We start from the raw sequence: 6,181 nt of genomic DNA, 5'->3' as shown, positions 1-6,181 counted from the left end.
CAGTTGACAAATTCAACACCCTTTCATGATAAATACACTCAACAACTTAGGAATGGAAGAAAATTACTTCACAGGAGAATATTTGTATATGAAAAAAAACGTAGCTGACATCATTTTACTCAATAATGAAAGACTAAAATCTTCTCTAAGAGCAGGAACAAGGCAAAGACACCTGCGTTCGCCGTTTCTTTTCAACGCAGTATTGGAAGTTCTAGCCAGATCGAATAGGCAAGAAAAATAAATAGGAAGCTTGAACTGGAAAGGAAGAAATAATGCTCTCTGGTTACTGATAAGATCATAGATATGATTGGTTGTGGGGAGCAAGCTCCGCCTGATTGGCTGCCGGGTTCCAAGACTCGCCCTCGTTCCCCCCCCCCAGCGCCTGCCCGGTCCCTGGGGCCTGGTCGGTGCAGGACCTGCTTTGGGATTCGGGGCTCCCGGGCACGCGACTCCCGCATCAGTCAAAGTCGTCAGTGAGCTCGAGGAGACGTGGTCTGTTAGGAGGGCACCCCTTGAGCCCCTTGGTCCGGCCAAGGCCACTCTGATTCGTGGGTCAGGACTTGGTCTCTGCGTGGTCAGCCAGGAAATTGGAGCCTGTCATCGCATCAGTCACCTGCGCAGCCTGTCACCACATCAGTTACCTGATCAGCTTTCACACCTCAGTCACCAGGTCAGTCCAAAGGGCAGCCAGTGAACCATCAGTCTACCAGTAAGACAGTCAAGCAGTGTGCCCTTAACCACCAGGGTTAGTGCCCTTCTAAGGCAACGATTAACCCCCTTGTAAATCAGTTCATGAGGTGACCCACCCCTTCTGAGCCTGCCCGGTTAGTGGGTTAATCCGGCTCCCCCGAAGTCTCCCCCGAAGTCCCTGTCTAAAGCACTCAGTCATAGTCACAAGGGAATCCAGGGTGTAAATAGCTTACTTGTTTTCACTTAGTCATTTGTTTCCCTGTAAGATTTCTTCCATCACTGAGAAGTCAATTCTTAGGAAAGTTCTCAGGAAAGGCGTTCTCACCACTGACACTCTGTTAAAGAAATAGACATAGTGAAGTGTGCTGGGGACAAAGAATATCCTGAGTCCTTTTTGGAACAACACACCAAGGTAAAATTGACAGAAGTAGTAGTCAAAGAAAAAGATAAAGGGCTGCTTGAAGAGTCATCCACGTATACTCCAAAGCCTGGCAGAGAGAAGCCAGAGGAAACCAGAATGTTAGAGCCAGATTAATCGGCACATCTCCAGCAATAAAGCACATTCGTGTGACAGACGATGAAATTAAAAAAAAAAAAAAAAAAAACTAGAGAGAGGGAAATAGTTGACCAAAGTTATTCAGTGATTCGCTAGCAAAGCCTGGCCCCCAACCCCGTCACACAGGGCTCATTTCAACATCCAGTGTGTGGTTTTAAAAGCGAAAGGGGAAGGGAGGGAAAAACCCACAGCATGGAAGGAGGCGAGTGTTCAGCGTGCAGGAGAGATGCGCCTTTGAGGCCTCGGCAGCATCTCGTTAAGTGGGGGAAGGGGAGTGGTCGGGTTTTGACACCGGAGGAGGTGAGGCTTCGGAGGCAGAGCCCGCTCGGATGCATCCCACAAAGACAGGCAGGAGATACAGAAGAGAGAGGCGGAAGGTGGGATCCGGAACACAGGGGAGGAGATACAGGTGGTCTAGAGTGGGCTCCCACCAAAAACTCACAGGATCTAGGCAGGTGATTTAATAAGGAATAACATTTACTGAGCACTTACTATGTGTGAAGCTCTGTTCCGCTATCTCATTTAATCCTAACAGCAGCCGTAAAAGGTAGATGCTGTCATTGCAGATGTTTTAACCACGAGAAGCAGAGCGGGGAGAAGTGAGGTCCTTGCTGGCTATCGTAGAGTAACTCATGTGAACGCCCAGGCAGCTGGCTGAAATATTTTTTAAAGGAAAAAGCTGGGAGTTTAAATTTTTTCTAGAATATTTTGATATTGAGATAGTCTGCCAGGGGCAGGGATATAGTTCAGCGGCGCAGCGCCTGCTTGGCAAGTGCAAGGTTCTGAGTTTGATTCCTGGTACCAAAATTTAAAAATGGAAGAAAAGAATAAAAGTAGCCTGCCACGAAAGTTTAATTTAGAAAGGCAAGCAAAAGCTGTTTACGGGCCATATCCCACTGGGGTGCTACCAGTTTACAGCCTCTGAAACAGGACGACATTGAGGGGAGCGAGGTTACTCCGAATACCACAGGGAGAAAGACAGATTTCTACTTCAGCCGGAGGAAGAACCTGGATCCCTTTCCTGAGTCGAGTGTGTGTGTCACAGCGGATCATGGCAGAAAATATCTGTAACTCCCACCACCGTGTAGTTTACAGCGCTGCCCTCATGTTCTTTACCAGCCCTAGGAGGTGGTCAGGGTGAGCTGACCTAGGCCTGCACTTCATCTGTAAGAAAGTGAACTTGAAGAGGAGAATGATCTGACCCTGCTACACAGCAGTGTTCAATACAAAATGGAGCCCCGACAGGAACGCTACGTTCAGAGTCAAAACTTGAATCTGACATCTACCCACCTAATGGCAGCAGCCTTCAGAACAGACATTGGGCTTTTCTGGGTCTGTGTCTTTCTCTGTGGAGTGGAGCCAATGAGGTCTACCTCATGGGATTGCTGAGAGGATTGAGTGGGATAAAATGTCTGAGCCTCTAGTGTTATAAATGGTGGCAATAGTTCCTCTTTACATGTGAGTCATCCACGCCATGGGCCAGTCGCAGCAGCCTGGGTCGGTGATGTATAATAGCCAGATAGCAGATATAACCCAAGTGCCCATCAGTTGATGAATAGATAAAATGTGCTGTAACCATACAACAGAATATCCTCCAGTGATCAAAATGCAGTAAGTACCGATACAAGGTACAAAGACCCTTGAAAAGTGCCAAGTGCAAGAAGCCAGACGTGAAAGATCACGTTACTTCGTTTCATTTCTATATTCCCAGAATAGGCACACTTAGCGGTTATAGGAAGTAGATTGGTGGTTGCCTTGGGCTGGGGCTTGGGGTTGGGGATTAGAAGAACGGGAGAGAATGTGAACACATACGGGATTTTTGAAGGCATGATGCGAATGTTCTGGAATTAAACTACGGCCATGGGTATTTATCTTTGTGAATATACTAAACTATTCCTAATTGTACACTTTCAAATGATGGAGTTTACAGTGTATGAATTACATTTTAATAAAACGTTAATTATAAAAAATAGTTACCAACCAGATGGGTGGCCTTTAATCCCAACACTCTGTAAAGTTGAAACAGGAGGATGACGTCTTGGAGCCCAGCATAGGCAACTCAGCAACTGAGTGAAATCCTGCCTCAAAAGTAAATAGGAGCTGGGCGTGGTGGCGTGCATCTGTAATCCCAGCACTCAGGAGGCTGAGACAGGCGGACTATTGCAAGTTCAAGACCAGCCTGGGCTACAAAAGTGAGCTCAAGGGCAGCCTGAACTGCACGGTGAGAACTTGTCTCAAAAAAAAAAAAAAAAAAAAAAATGAGTAAAGAACAAAAAATAAAAAAGGGCTGGGGATGTATCTCAGTGTGAATCTTCCATGCCAGAAAAAAAAAAAGTAGCCACCTGCAGAACCACAACTAAATATATACTGAAAAATTCTAGGAAAAACTGGTTATCCACATGCAGAGGAGAGAAAACAGACATTTATCTCATACTGTGTACAAAAATCAATTCAAAGTGGATTAAAGACTTCAGTATAAGACCTGAAACTGTAAAGCTACCAAACATATGCACAGGCACACACAGGAAAAGCTTTTTGACCTTGATCTGGGCAAAGTTCTTTTTTGGGGATATGACCCTGAAAGTACAGGCATCAAAAGCAGAAGCAGACAAATAGGACTGCATCATACTACAAAGACTTCTGTAGAGCAAAGGGACCTGAAAAACTTGCATGGTAAGGGAGACAATCGGCAGAGTGAAGTGACAACCTATGTGATTGAAGAAGATATTTACGGACCATATATGTGATAAGGGGTTAATATCTAGACTGTGGAAGGAATTCAAACAACTCAGCAGCAAAAGCCCAAATAATCTGCCCTAAACTGGCAAAGGGATTGGGGATATGGCTCGGGGAGAGAGCGTTTGTCCAGCATGCACAGAGCTTGGGCTTAATCCCCAGCAATGAAAAACAAAATGAGCAAAGGACCTAAATGAGCATTTCTTGGAAAAGCACTGCAGTGAAAAAAAAAGTGCTCAGTGTCACTTTTCACCACAGAAACACAAACTCAAAACACAGTAAGATATTACCTCACACCTGTCTACGTAACAGCAAAAAAAAAAAAAAAAAAGGAACAGTTGTTAGTGAGAATATGGAAAGGAAGAAACCGGTGCTCTGCTGGTGGGAATGTAAATTAGTGCAGCCAGTATGGGAGAGTATGGGGCTTCTTTTAAAAACTTAAAAATAATCTGTATATGGTGGGGTACATCTGTAATCCCAGCACTCGGGAGGCTGAGGCAGGAGGATTGCTGCAAGTTTGAGACCAGCCTGGGCCACAAAGTGAGCTCAAGGCCAGCCTGAACTGCATAGCGAGAACTTGTCTCAAAAAAAAAAAAAAAAAAAAAAAAATATCCCCCCCCTTCGTACGCTTCCGAAAAAAAAAAAAAAAAAAGGAACAGTTGTTAGTGAGAATATGGAAAGGAAGAAACCGGTGCCCTGCTGGTGGGAATGTAAATTAGTGCAGCCAGTATGGGAGAGTATGGGGCTTCTTTTAAAAAATTAAAAATAATCTGTATATGGTGGCGTACATCTGTAATCCCAGCACTCGGGAGGCTGAGGCAGGAGGATTGCTGCAAGTTTGAGACCAGCCTGGGCCACAGAGTGAGCTCAAGGCCAGCTTGAACTGCATAGCTAAAACTTGTCTCAAAAAAAAAAAGACAAAAAAAATTAAACATACTCTGGGTGTACTGGCGCATGCTTATAATCCCAGCACTTAGGAGGCTGAAGCAGGAGGACCATAAATCCAAGGACAGCCTGGGGTACAGAGTGAGACCCTGTCTCAAACAAAACAAAAAATTTAAAAGTCAAACCACCATGTGATCCAGCAATCCTGCTTCTGCATGCGTATCCAACAGAACTGAAATGAGTAGCTTGAAGAGATATCTGCACTCCAATGTTGGTTACAGTAGTATTCAAAACAGCCAAGATGTGGACTTAGCCTCAGTGTCCATTGATGGAGGAGGGGATAGTACACGTGTGTGATACACACACAGAGAAGAACACTATTCAGCCTTCACAAAGGAAGCCCTGCCATTTGCAAGAGGATGCATAAAGCTGGAGGACTTTATGCTACGTGAAATAAGCCAGCCACAGAAAGACAAGGGCCACATGATCTCACTTATGTGTTAAATCTAAAGAAGTCAAGCATATGAAAGCACCGAGTACAATAGTACCTTCCTGTGGCTGAGGAGGGCAGTTGATGGGGGCATGTTGCTCAAAGTGTATAAAGTTTTAGTTAGGTGGGGTGAGTAAGCTGTGGAGATCTAACGCACACCCGGCTGACTGTGGATAATGATGTTGTACTACACAGTACTGGAAATTTTCCAGGACAGTAGATTGAAAGTGTGCTTACTACATACACACAGAGAAAAGTTACCATGGCTGGGCACAATGCACATGCCTAGAATGCCAGCTACTTGGTAGGCTGAGGCAGGAGGACCACACATGTGAGACCAGCCAGGGAACTTAACAAAGATCTATCTCAAAAGAAAAAAAAATTTTTAAAGAGCTAAGGATGTAGCTCAGTCCTCCGTGGGTACCATCCCAGTAAAGGTTTCTGTGAATGGTTAATTTGGTCTCCCATCCAAGTACTAAGCAGGCCGGACTCTGCTTAGCTTCCGAGATCAGATGAGATCGGGCGCATTTAGGGTGGTAACTCTGTATTATCTCTAATGTTTTATCTAATAATTATTTTCTTATTCTCTTTAATGATTTGAGCAATCTTTCATTCTTACATCTGGTAATCTGAGCAACATAGTTGAAGATAACAATATGTAATACAACAACCACTGTTAATTCATATTATTTTGTCCTGAAACCCTGTTTCACTTTAAATGTGCTTGCTTTGGTTTATTTGCTTGTGATGCTGGTATGCTGCTATTGTTCTTTTCATTTTCTCATGTACTACTCTCTTTAAAATAAAACTTTTTTATTTTACAT

At 44.3% G+C, this 6,181-nt stretch overlaps 1 protein-coding gene across 1 annotated transcript in view; it reads left to right on the top strand.

Moving 5' to 3' along the window:
- Positions 1–484: 484 nt before the first annotated feature.
- Positions 485–6,181, top strand: part of Siglecl1 (SIGLEC family like 1) — a gene marked incomplete at its 3' end in the record, with an annotated part of 15,047 nt that continues 9,350 nt past the window's right edge. The window contains 1 exon segment of the mRNA XM_013508840.1: positions 485–670.

The sequence above is a fragment of the Chinchilla lanigera genome, unplaced genomic scaffold (genome assembly GCF_000276665.1).
Source record: "Chinchilla lanigera isolate Chin_1 unplaced genomic scaffold, ChiLan1.0 scaffold00157, whole genome shotgun sequence".
In the NCBI taxonomy this organism is placed as follows: domain Eukaryota; kingdom Metazoa; phylum Chordata; class Mammalia; order Rodentia; family Chinchillidae; genus Chinchilla; species Chinchilla lanigera.
Note: the sequence above shows the minus strand (reverse complement) of the source record. Positions and strands in the feature narration are given on the sequence as shown.